This window comes from Lithobates pipiens, unplaced genomic scaffold (genome assembly GCF_037356315.1).
Source record: "Lithobates pipiens isolate NorthernLeopardFrog02 unplaced genomic scaffold, aLitPip1_a1.2 Scaffold_66, whole genome shotgun sequence".
Lineage (NCBI taxonomy): Eukaryota > Metazoa > Chordata > Amphibia > Anura > Ranidae > Lithobates > Lithobates pipiens.
The window spans coordinates 435,999-449,363 of record NW_027507888.1 but is presented as its reverse complement, the minus strand read 5'-3'; the positions used below and the strand labels follow the sequence as shown (position 1 = coordinate 449,363).

Here is a 13,365-nt window from a genome sequence, read left to right as displayed (position 1 = left end):
ACCCCCTTGACAAATGCCAAAATGCACTTTGGGGAAACAAGGGAAAAAACAAGTCAACGCCCAAATGAAAAAAAAAGGAAGCCTACAGCACCTTGTATTCCTAGGTGATCTCCCATCCAGGTACTTACCAGGCCCGACCCTACCCATGGGCAATCTCTATAGGCAACCTCATCCCTCTTGACAAACGCAAAGATGATCACTAGGCTCGACCATGCTTAGCCTCCGAGATCAGATGAGATTGGGCGCTTTCACAGTGATATGGCTGTATGCAATCTCTTTGGGTATCCTCAACCCTTTTTGACAAACGCCAAGCTGGTCACCTTGAGAAACAAGGGAAAAAAACAAGTCAATGCCAAAAAGAAAAAAAAAAGAAGCCTATAGCACCTGATATTCCCAGGCGGTCTCCCATCCAAGTACTAACCAGGCCCACCACTGCTTAGTCTCCGAGATCAGATGAGATGGTGCGCTTTCAGGGTGATGTGGCCGTAGGCAATCTTTGTGCAACTTCAACCCTCTTGACAAATGCCAAGATGGTATCCATGGGTAAAAAGAGAAAAAAAGAAAAGAAACCTACATCACCTAGTATTCCCAGGCGCTCTCCCATCTGCGTACTAACCCGGCCCGCCCCTACTTCTCCTCAGATATGCGGTGAGATGGGGCGCTTTTAGGGTGATGTGCCCGTAGACAATCTCTTTGGGCACCCTCAACCCTCTTGACAAATGCCAAGATTGTCACCTTGGGAAACAAGGGAAAAAAACAAGTCAACACCAAAAAAATAAACCTACGGCACCTGGTATTCCCAGGCGGTCTCCCATCCAGGTACTAACCAGGCTCGACCCTGCATAACCTCCGAGATCGGATGAGATGGGGTGTTTTCAGGGTGATGTGCCCATAGGCAATTGCTTTGGGCACCCTCAACCCTCTTGACAAACACCAACATTGTCACCTTGGGAAACAAGAGAAAAAAACAAGTCAACACCAAAAAAAAATAATAATAATATTTACGGCACCTGGTATTCCCAGGCGGTCTCCCAACTAGGTATAAATCAGGCCCGATGCTGCTTAGCCTCTGAGATAAGACGAGATTTGTCGCTTTCAGGGTGATGTGGTCTTAGGCAACCACTTTGCGCATGCTCAACCCTCTTGACAAAATGCCAAGATGGTCACCTTGGGAAACAAGGGAAATAACAAGTCAACGCCAAAAAAAAGAAAAAAAAAAAGAAGCATGTGGCAATGGGTATTCCCAGGCAGTCTCCCATCCAGCTACTAACCAGGCCCAACCCTGCTTAGCCTTTGAGATCAGGTTCTTTCAGGGTCATGTGCCCATAGGCAATCTTTTTGGACAGCCTCAGCCCTCTTGACAAACGCTACAGTGGTCACCTTGGGAAACCAGGGAAAAAAACAAGTTGATGCCAAACCTACGGCACATGGTATTCCTGGGGGTCTCCTATCCAGATCTAACCAGGCCCGACCCTGCTTAGCCTCTGAGATCAAACAAGATCGGTTGATTTCAGGGTGTCGTGGCCATAGGCAATCTCTTTGGGCACCCTCAACCCTCTTGACAAGCGCCAAGATGGTCACCTCAACGCCAAGTCAACGCCAAAAAAAAAACAAAAAACAAAAAGAAGCCCGTGGCACTGGGTATTCCCAGGAGGTCTCCCGTTTGTTACTAACCATTTCAGACGCTGCTCAGCCTCCGAGATCAGACAAGATCGAGCACTTTCAGGGTGATGTGGCTGTAAGAAATCTCTTTCTGCACCCTCAACCCTCTTGACAAACGCCAAGATGGTCACCTTGGGAAACAAAGGAAAAAAACAAGTCAACGCCAAAAAAAAAAAGAAACCTACTGCACATGGTATTCCTGGGGGTCTCCCACCCAGGTTCTAACCAGGCCTGACCCTGCTAAGCCTCCGAGATCAGACAAGATCGGTTGCTTTAAGGGAGATGTGGCCTTAGGCAATAGCTTTGGGCACCCTGAACTCTCTTGAAAAACGTCAAGATGGTCACCTTGGTAAACAAGGGAAAAAAACAAACTAATGCCAAAAAAAAAAAGAAGCATATGGCACCTGGTATTCCCAGGCGGTCTGCCATCCAGGTACTAACAAGTCCTGAATCTGCTTAGCCTCTGAGATCAGACGCTTTCAGGGTGATGAGTCCATAGACAATCTCTTTGGGCACCCTCAACCCTCTTGACAAACGCCAAGACTGCCACCATGGAAAACAAAGTAAAAACAAGTCAACGGCAAAAAAAAAAAAAAAATTCCTAGAGCACCTGGTATTCCCAGGTGGTCTCCCATCCAAGTACTAACCAGGACCGCCACTGCTTAGTCTCCGAGATCAGATGACATGGTGCGCTTTCAGGGTGATGTGGCCATAGGCAATCTCTTTGGGCACCTTCAACCCTCTTTTTTTTTTTTTTCAGTTTAGTTTTTATTAGAAATATTTTCAGAACATAACAGAAGTATAAATTTCCATACATATTTGTTACAAGAGGTCGTTATAGGTGTATAAAATTCCATAATGTCATGATAGTATCAATAATCAGCAGTAAATCTTGAGCCAGTATACATATATCACACATGGAACATTTGGATCAATAGTCAACAGCATTGATTAAAATTTTTTACAGGTGATTAATGTAGTACTTAACAGTTGCAGACTTTCCTTTACACGTAAAAGGATATATACGCCTCTAAGTTAGGAAAGCAGATATATAGAAAAGGTGAAAGAAAAAGAAGACCATAGAAAAAGAAAAAGAGAACTGAGAAAAACCAAGACCGGGATTTAAGTGGTCTGGCAATAAATCCTCTAACAAAATATAATCTGAAGAGTATTATATTACCAATTTGGACCTCCAGTATGGACCTATAGGTATATATCCGCTATGGTACAGCATAAATAACTTCCTGCCTTATCTCTTGAAAGTAATGGACTCACCCTTTTGGGCAAACTTCAGTATTTACTAGTATAATCTCACGACTACTGTGGAAATTTTTCCAGCCAGCATTTCCACCTACCATCAATCTGTCTCTTGGAACCTGATTTTACAGCCCATAAGGCTTCCCCATTTGTAGTGTGTTTGTATGATAGGATATATGTCCGAAATGTTTTTGGGAACATCACTTTTCCACTTCCTAGTAATAAGTAATCTAGCCGCAATCAGTATATGTGTAACCACCGTGCGAAAATCTGGCGGAAATACCTCAATTCCCAGATTAAATAGAGCCAAGCTGTTCTTTGGATATGTAATCAACCCGGTAATAGAGGAAATTAATCGAAACACAGCATTCCAAAAACTAGTTATATGTTTACAGGTCCACATGATGTGCATAACCTTACTCACCTCTCCACATCCCCTCCAGCATAAAGAGGAATGACCTGGAAAAAACGTATGAAGACGGTATGGAGTCAAGTACCATCTCAATGTGATTTTGTGAGTCAATTCCCAGTGATTCACACACTTTGATGATTTATACACAGTGTTTAGGGCTTTTTGCCATTGTTGAGATGTGAATGTGGTCTGCATTTCTGTCTCCCATTTCTGAAATGGTACTGATTTAATAAAGGTGGTTTTGCGTTGAAAAAGCGTGTAAAAAAATGGAGATCCCTTTTGGGGTAGCAGCAGAGACTGTGAAAAATTTCCAAGCAGCTTCTTGAATATATAAATGATGAACCCCTAACGGTTTTAAGAGATGGGAGATCTGATCATATGTGTAACGTTTCATTACTTGGAAGACCGTATTGTTCTTGCCGCTGTGGGAATGTTTTTAGGAAGTCGTTATGGAACATATCACTTAACTGGGTAATCCCCCTGGACGTCCAATTAATAAGTCTGTTTGGAATAGCACCTTCAATTGTAACCAGGGGTATTGGTATTTCTATTTGTTTATCCGACGGGGTTAAGGCACCACATAGATCCCTCCAAGCTTTTCATGAGGCCCGGAGGGTCATGGGTAAGTTTTGTAAAGGAACATGGCTCCAACTATCAAGTAAAAGAAGGTGAGAAAGATCTCTGGTGGGGCTTAGGGTCTGTTCTAGTTTGCACCACGGAATGTCCGCTCCACATAGGAACCATGTTCTAAGTTGAGTGAGCAGAGATGCACGGTAGTAGTCCAGCAGGACTGGGAACCCCATACCCCCTGCCCCTCTTTGTTTAGCTAATATGACTGTGGTACATCTCAGTTTTTTTTTTAGTTAGATATATTTTGTCAGTATGGAATCTAGTGCTTTTAAATGGGTGGTCTTGAGGGGTATTGGGAGGGTGCGGAAGATGTATAAGATTTGGGGAAGAAGTAACATCTTAAAAGACGCTAGGCGTCCAGACCATGTTAATTCGGATTTGGCAAGTCGAGCGGTTTGTAAGGTTAATTTCTTTATAAGGGCATGATAGTTAGTATCTGCTAATTTAGAGGGGTCTTTGGTAATTTGGAGGCCAAGATAAGTTATTTGTTCTGCAGTCCATGAGTAGGGGAATTGGAGTTGTAGTCGATTTTGAAGAGCAGGTGGGACATGTATAGGGAGAGTTAGTGATTTGGTGAAATTAACTTTATAATAGGAGATTTTACGAAATTCGTTAAGGACTATGTGGGCATTGATTAAGGAATGTGACGGGGAGGTTAGGAATAAAATAACATCGTCGGCAAATACGTTTATTTTATGAGTATGATTGGGGAAAGAGAAACCTGTGATATTTGGGTGGGATCTAATTTTTTCCGCTAGGGGCTCCATAAGAAGGTTGGAAATAAAAGGGGAGAGGGGGCACCCCTGTCTAGTCCCGTTGGAGATTGTAAAGGATCGCGATAGTGTATTGGATGTGTATACTTGTGCGGAAGGTGAGGAGTATAAGGCTAATATGGCTGACAATATAGGTCCCCCAAGGCCAAACTTTTTAAGGGTATGGACCATGTATTCCCAGTGTATCCTGTCAAACGCCTTCTCCACATCCAAAGATAGGAGCAGAGAAGGCGTCCGACAGGAATTTTTACAGTGGAGGATATCCACCACCCTGCGAGTTGCGTCCGATGGCTGCCTACCAGGTGTGAAACCCGATTGGTCAGGATTAAATTTTAAAAGAGGAATAAGCTGGGCTAGTCTCTGGGCAATTATTTTAGCGTATAATTTAACATCTGTATTTAAAAGAGAAATCGGACGGAAATTGGTGGGTTCATCAGGGCTTTTCCCCGGTTTGGGTATAGTGACAATGTATGCTTTAAGCATTTCAGGGGGGGAACGAAAATGTCTGTATTGCATGAGTAAATGTATCTTTTAGAGGAGACACTAGAGTGGAGGCAAATGTTTTGTAATAATCATTGGGTAGCCCATCTGGGCCTGGGGATTTGCCAATCGGTTGAGAGTGGATTGCTTTCTGTATTTCTAGTGGTGAGATTGGTGCATTTAAAGATTGTAGTTGTTCCCGGGAAAGGGCCGGGAGAGCTATCTCCTCCAAAAAACCTTATATGTCTGATTCTGAGGGTTGATAGGTGTTTCCATCCTGCTGGAGGTTGTACAGGGTAGAATAATAATTAGCGAAGGCATCAGCAATACCCTTAGGATCAATGATCCTGCCGTTGCCCACAGAGCATTTAATATAAGGGATTCTGGTACGGGCTCTGTGTTCTTTTAAAATATAGGCCAGTAATTTACTTGCTCTATTGCCCAGAGCATAATGATTAAACCTTAATAGCTGCGATATATTTATCATAGCGTTCTAAAAGCATACGTCTAAGATCACAACGGAGTTTGGTCAATTTGTCTGCCAGAGAAACCATGGGTGCGACCTTATTCTGGATTTCAAGTGATTTAATCTCTTGTAATAGGAGATCTAGTTGTTTATTTTTTTGTTTATTAATTCTCGAATTTAGTTGTATCATTATGCCCCTTATGTATGCCTTATGGGCACACCACAGAACTGACGGGTCAGAGACTGAGGATGAATTAATTTCAAAATATTCCTTTAATTTGTTTGATATGAAGGTCGCATGTTCGGGTACACTGAGCAGATTAGAATTGTCCCTCCACACAAAATCTCCCAAATAAGCGTTCCCCTCCGCCACCGCGACTGACACTGTAGCATGGTCAGACCATGAGATGTCGTGGATGGCGGAGGAGGACAGCTGTTGCAACACAACTCTATCTACTAAAATCATGTCAATACGAGAGTAGGAATTATGTCTGGCATTATGTGGAATGAAAAGTCCCTTTCTCCTGGGTGCTGACACCTCCAGGCGTCGTAGAGCTCTTCCGAATGAAAGAGCGTTTGTAGGGAAGACAAAGGGCGTCTGGACTTAGTGGTAGTGTCGATTGCATAGTCTGCGGTAAGATTGAAATCTCCAAAAACCACCAAGGCCCCTTTCTTAACAGTGGATATGCTCTTTAATAGCCATTTTAGGAAACTCATCTGGTGGGAGTTTGGAGCATAGAGACAAACGATCGTGTAGGTTTTGTTATTTATATCTCCTATTAAGATCAAATACCTCCCTTCCTTATCCGGGATTGTCTCCAGTTCTTTAAAAGAAACAGTATCTCTAATGGCGATGGCAACTCCTCTGGTTTTTTGTGCAGCAGAAGCAAAAAAGATTTGGGGATATCTGGGATGTTTTAATCGAAACTGATCAGATGGTAGCAGATGGGACTCCTGGATGCATAAAATATCAGCCTGCAGTTTCAGAGCTTCCTTCCATAGAGCAGTTCTTTCCACAGGGTGATTTAAGCCGTAAGTGTTAAAAGAGATTATGTTCAACATTTTACCTTACTATCGGATGATAGGTAGTTGCGTTCGTATTGGACGTGATTACGTCTATAAAAGATCCACGAGTCCATATTCGAGGGTTCAGTTCCACAGAGTGACAAGAAGTAAACATGCTTGGTACTGAGGTCCATCCTGGAGAGAGTAGAGGAGTAAAAACAAAAAAGCAAACCAAAACTAGCAAAAATAAACATAGTAGAAACAGGTAAAGGTCTGTATCCCAAACAGTAGGAGTAAAAAGAGGGATTACGAATTGAATTCTGAGGCAGTAGGACTGCCCAACAATATTTGGGGTGAAGTATAATGTCTTAGCCATCTAAGTGGCCATGAGAACTAAAACGTTGCGTTAAAGTGGTAGCGTAGGGTGTTCAACCAGTGTATTTTCATTTCTTAGCTTTGTGCTTGCGAGAAACTGTTTGGCCAGGAGTTATCGGTGTAGCAGTGGAAGCTGGGGTAACTGTTGAAGATTCTGGAATGATGTCACGTCCTTAATAGAGCCAGCCCTTCTTCTAACGTAGTCACTACTTCAGTGTGATCATCTCTTGAAATAGTTAGCTTTGAAGGGCATCCCCAGCGATATATAGAATGGCATGGGATCTGTGTTTTGTTCCTGGCTCTGTACACTGGTTGTTCCCTCGTCTGTACACCCGCTGGCCCCATTATGAGAGGGTTCTCACCATCCCTGTGCAGAGTTCCCGCATCTGTAGACATGTGCACATTGAGGAGTTCTTACCGTTGCTGTGCTGAGCTCCTGGGTCTGTACATCTGCTGGCTGCTGTGCCCATTAAGAGTGGGCACAGTCTGTGCTGAGTTCCCAGTTATGTACACCTGCTGTGCCCATTCTGAATGGTTCTCACCATCCCTGTGCTGTGTTCCCAGGTCTGTATAACTTTTTCCCCATTATGAGGGGCTCCCATGTTTGTACACCTGCTGGCTGCTGTGCCAGTTGTGAGTGGTTCCCACCATCCCTGTGCTGAGCGCTTGGGCACAGGTGTACAGACCCATGAGGGGTTCTCACCATCCCTGTGCTGTGCTCCCAGTTCTGTAAACCTGCTGGCACTAACCCTGTGATGATTTCCCAGGTCTTTACACCTGATGTGATTATGAGGGGTTCCCAACATCCTGGTGATGTGTTCCCACGTCTATACAACTTACAACTGCTATGCCCATTATGTAGGCTTCCCACCATCCCTGTGCTGAGTTTCCAGGTCTGTACACCTGTTGTGCCATTATGAGGGGTTCCCAGGGCAGATGGAAGAATTTGGCACATTACAGTATATATTTAAGAATTTTAAGACCCTTTTGCATTTACCCAACTGTGAAGCATCAGCATGCAAGAAAAATCCATGCGTTTTAGGCTACTTTCTCTCTGAGGCGCTAAAAATAGCACTTGCAAAGCGCTCTGAAGAAGCGGCTCCTCACACTGTAGTGGATGTTGTTAGGCACCTGTGGACCTGTAACCTGTCATTATCCTGTGTTAGGAGGGTAACTTTGTGCTTTTTTTTATAGTAATTCCTTTAACCACTTGCTTACTGGGCACTTAAACCCCCCTCAGTCCCAGACCAATTTTCAGCTTTCAGCGCTGATGCACTTTGAATGACAATTGCGCGGGCATACAACACTGTACCCAAATGAAATTTTTATCATTTTTTTCCCACAAATAGAGCTTTCTTTTGGTGGTATTTAGTTACAGCTCAGAGTTTTATTTTTTGCTAAACAAACAAAAAAAGATGCAAAAAAAAAAAAAAATCATGTTTTAATAGTTTGTTATAAAATTTTGCAAACGGGTCATTTTTCTCCTTCATTGAAGTGCGCTGATTAGGCGGCACTGATGGCTGCATTGGTGGGCACTGATGGGCTGCATTGGTGGGCACTGATGGGCTGCATTGGTGGGCACTGATGGGCTGCATTGGTGGGCACTGATAGGCATAGTTAAGGCGGCACTAATAGGCACAGATAAGGCGGCACCGATGGGCACAGATAAGGCGGCACTGATGGGCAAAGATGGGCACAGATAAGATGGCATGGATGGGTGGCACGGATAAGTGGCACGGATAGGTGGCACGGATGGGCACTGATAGGTACCACTGATAGATGGGACTGATGGGCACTGATAGGTGGCACTGATAGGTGGCACTGCTGGGCACTGATGGGCGGCACTGCTGGGCACTGATGGGCGGCACTGCTGGGCACTGATGGGCGGCACTGGGGTGCAGCACCTTTGAGGCACATTGTGGGCACTGTGGGTGGCACTGTTGGTGGCACTGCTGGATGGCACTGTGGGTGGCACTGTGGGCACTGCTGGGTGGCACTTACTTTTATTCAGGATGGCACTGCGGTGGGCAGGTGGGCACTGGCAGGGGGCAGGTGGTCAGCTGTATTGCTGGCCGCGATCGGGACTGATCAGATCAGCCGGTCATTTAAAGGTGTTTACAACACCTTTAAATTTGTTTGCAGATATTAAAGATTTTAACTATCTGGTGGAGCTCTGTACAGAAACCAATCTGCTTCTAGGTTTGTCAGTTTGATTGAACAAGCGAAAGTTATAAAGCAGATTGTCTACTGTATTTTGCACTCTCCAGTTTTAATAAATCAACCCAATTGTGCTCTGTTGGCAGGGATCCTTTCCAGCCGGCAGACCGCAATAGCGCTGTGGATGGAATTCCCCATCAATACAGATATGTCTATGGGGGAACAAGGAAAGGGAAAAAAAAAACACATAATCCACAAGTTGCTCAATATGTAAATATGGCCCAATTAAAAATATACCAAATATAAAATACAAATACCCACCAGCGCATAAGTGTATCTAACCCAATATAAAATACACATGAAACAAAATATATATAAAAAAATTTAATTATGGGACCTGCAAATCATGTCCATGTATGTGTGGCTGCAGCTCAATAGTGCAGAGAATGTTCCTCAATCAAATGTCATGGACAAAACAATGATGGCTAGCATAGAAGATAAATGGCTTAAATGAAGATTCAAAGAACAGTATAAAATCAAATGCACTTACTCCTCTGATGCCATGGTAGATTTTTTAGAAATCCTAAAATACAAAAACAGGTTATAGTACAAACAGAAGTTCAAATGGAAATAAAAAATATTAACCAGTATTAATGCAGTGCACAGTAACTGGCAATAATAAACAATAATAATAATCTACACAATATCTATAACTATAAAAAGGGAGGCAATCTTCAAAATGGCAATCCAATATCGCAAGCGATCTCAGGATCAGGAGTTCTGCTTGAAATGGCTGTGTTTGTAGAATTTATAGAGGTTTGGAATTGCGGACAACCAATAGGACTTTTTCTTTTTTTTATATACTACCAATGATTGGCTAAGCCCTTTTTACACTGATGTCTGAAAATTAGGAGCCTTAAAGAGGAGGGCCGTTTAAAAAAAAAAAAAAATTAAAAGTCAGCAGCTGAAAACACTGCAGCTGCTGACTTAATAAGCCAACTTACCTGTCCAGGGCACCCGCGATGTCGGCCGCCCGAGGCCGACCCGTCCCTCGGCTCTTGGGTCCCGGCGCCGCCGTTCCTTCTAAGGGAAACAGGCAGTGGAGCCTTGAGGCTTCACTGCCCGTTTCCTACTGCACATGCGCGAGTCGCGCAGCACTTTGTGAATGGGACGCGCTGTGTTCTGGGACACACAGTCCCCAGAACACAGCGCGACCCATTACCCAGAAGACAACGCGACGAGGGAGAAGAAAGAAGATCTCCGCGGAGGAGGAAGAAGATTAGGATTATGTGCCTAGCAACAGGCATTTCTGGTAAGTAAGAAGAAAAAATTTTCTTCATTTTTTTTTTTTTTTGATTTTTTTGTAATTTTTAATATTTTTTTTTTTTCAGGGTGGCCCTCCACTTTAAGGTCTGAGTCTATCTTTTTTTGATTTCTCATCTCCACCTTTGTCTGTGACAAGTCTGGGACATCATGCCTCATTAGCATAAAAAAAAAAAAATCACACCTGTTCAGTATTGCTCTTCAATGTTGATGTATACGTTCTACTGAAACAGACATCTGAGTCTCAAATTGCTTCATAATTGTCACGTTATAAAAGTCTAATCTCTTTACGCGCATAAACAATTCTCCCCAAATATGCAAATCATAGAACTCATTTTAATAGATGTCGTTTTAGTTTTCTGCCTTAGTACCTGTAATTTTAAGTTTTAGCCCAGTTTCACACTGCTGCGATCTCAGACATAGCATGTGATTCGCACCCGCACCGCAGGTGTCGATCACATGCGATTTCTATGTAATGCCAGTACAGGCACACAGTTGTATGTCTGAACTCACATTAACCACCTCGCGCCCGCCCTATAGCCGAATGACGGCCGTAGAGCAGGCGCGTTCATCCGGGTGGTCGTCCCTTGGCGTCCTGATGTTTACTTACGCAATGCGTGCGGGCGCGCATCGCGGAAGTTCGGTGTTCGCCGTGTCCCCCGGGGACAGGCAAACACAGATCGCTGTAAACGGCCAATCACAGCGGCCGTTTACAGCGTGATCGGCGTGTCCAATGGGAGATGATCTCATATGTAAACATATGAGATCATCTCTCAGCGCCGCTCTCCCTCCTCGCACAGACAGTGTGAGAGGGGAGAGATGAACGGCTGCAGCGGCAGCCGTTCTGCCTCTAGTGAAAAAAAAAAAGTAAAAAAAAAAAAAAAAAAGTGCCATCCTCCCCCAGCAGTGCCATCCTCCCCCAGCAGTGCCATCCACCCCAGTGCTACCTGCCCCCAGTGCCACCTGTTGTCAGTGCCACCTGTCGTCAGTGCCATCTGTCGTCAGTGCCATCTGTCATCAGTGCCACGTATAAGTGCCATCTGTCATCAGTGCCACGTATCAGTGCCATCTGTCATTAGTGCCACCTGTCAGTGTCACGTGTCATCAATGCCACTTATCAGTGCCATCTGTCATCAGTGTCACGCGTCATCGGTGCCATGTATTAGTGCCATCTGTCATCAGTGCCACGTATTAGTGCCACATGTCTTCAGTGCCACATATTAGTGCCACGTGTCATCAGTGCCACGTATAAGTGCCACGTGTCATCAGTGCCACATATTAGTGCCATCTGTCATCAGTGCCACATATTAGTGCCATCTGTCATCAGTGCCACCTGTCATCATTGCCACGTATCAGTGCCATCTGTCATCAGTGTCACGTGTCATTGTCCTGGTGCTTCAAAAGTGTAATAAATAGTCAACAAGTTAGATGTGTAATTTATGTTCCTAGAACACATGATGGCACTACCTGCATGTTGGGCCTCTCTATGTGGCCAGGCTGTGAAAAAGTCCCACACATGTGGTATTGTAATACTCAGGAGGAGTAGCAGAATTTTTTGGGGGGGGGGGTGTCATTTGTGGTATACATATGCCACGTGAGAGAAATAACCTATTACAATGACAATTTTGTGGAGAAAAAAAAAAAAAGAAGAAAAATCTTAATTTTGCAAAGAATTGTGGGAAAAAAATGACAACATCAAAAAGCTCACTATGCCTCTTACTAAATACCTTGGAATGTCTACTTTCCAAAAAGGGGTCATTTGGGGGGTATTTGTACTTTCCTGGCTTGTTCGGGTCACAAGAAGCGAGATAGGCCACCAGTACATCAGATGTGATCAATTTTGTGCGATTCGCACCACACCTTGTAGACTCTCTAACTTTCACAATGACCAAATAATATCCACTAATTTGGGTTATTTTTACCAAAGATATGTAGCAGTATAAATTGTGGCCAAAATTTATGAAGAAAAATTTATAATTTGCATAATTCTGTCACAGAAACAAAGAAATATGCGTTTTTAAAAAATTTTGGACTTTTTTCATTTATAGCGCAAAAAATAAAAACCCCAGAGGTGATCAAATACCACCAAAAGAAAGCTCTATTTGTGGGGAAAAAAAAGGACAAAAAATTCATTTGGGTACAGTGTTGCATGACTGAGTAATTGTCATTCAAATTGTGAGAGCACCGAAAGCTGAAAATTGGTCTGGGCAGGAAGGGTGTTTAAGTGCCCAGTAAGCAAGTGGTTAAATTCACAGGGAAAAACAAAAGTAATGGGACCCCCTCCCACACTGAAAATCGGATGGCATAGGTGTTCTTACCTATGCAAGTTCACAGTTTACACTGCGATCTATGAACCAATCTGGTGGTGTTAATAACAATGTAATGCATCTGCCATGGTTTGCAGAAGCCAGTGTGAACTGCCTGTGGGAGAGGAGCGATGTGGGAACAAATGCTGGAATTGCACTTGTTCCTACATTGCAGCAGTGTGAACCTAGGCTTAGGGCCAGTTCACACCAGATGCCGTTCCGTGTGATTTTCTCTGCGCTAAAAAAGCATATTTATCGAATACATTTTCCATGTATTCCAATGGCTCTAGTTCACACCAATGCAGTCAGTTCGTCAGTTTCTGCATGGTGAACTGACTGCACTGGTGTGAACTAGAGCCATTGGAATACATGGAAAACACTGTGTATGCATATAATGCATAAAAAAGCGCACGGAACTGCATGCAGTCAGACTTTGGGGTAATTTTACAGACATTTATGAGGGTTCATACAAATAAATCCCTTCAAATCACCCTTGAAGTCGCCAAAAGTAGTACAGGC

General features: G+C 43.7%; 2 pseudogenes; both read right to left on the bottom strand.

Moving 5' to 3' along the window:
* Positions 1-372: 372 nt before the first annotated feature.
* LOC143958959 (5S ribosomal RNA) lies at positions 373-491 on the bottom strand (annotated as a pseudogene).
* Positions 492-778: 287 nt separating this feature from the next.
* On the bottom strand, positions 779-897 carry LOC143959001 (5S ribosomal RNA; annotated as a pseudogene).
* Positions 898-13,365: the final 12,468 nt, after the last annotated feature.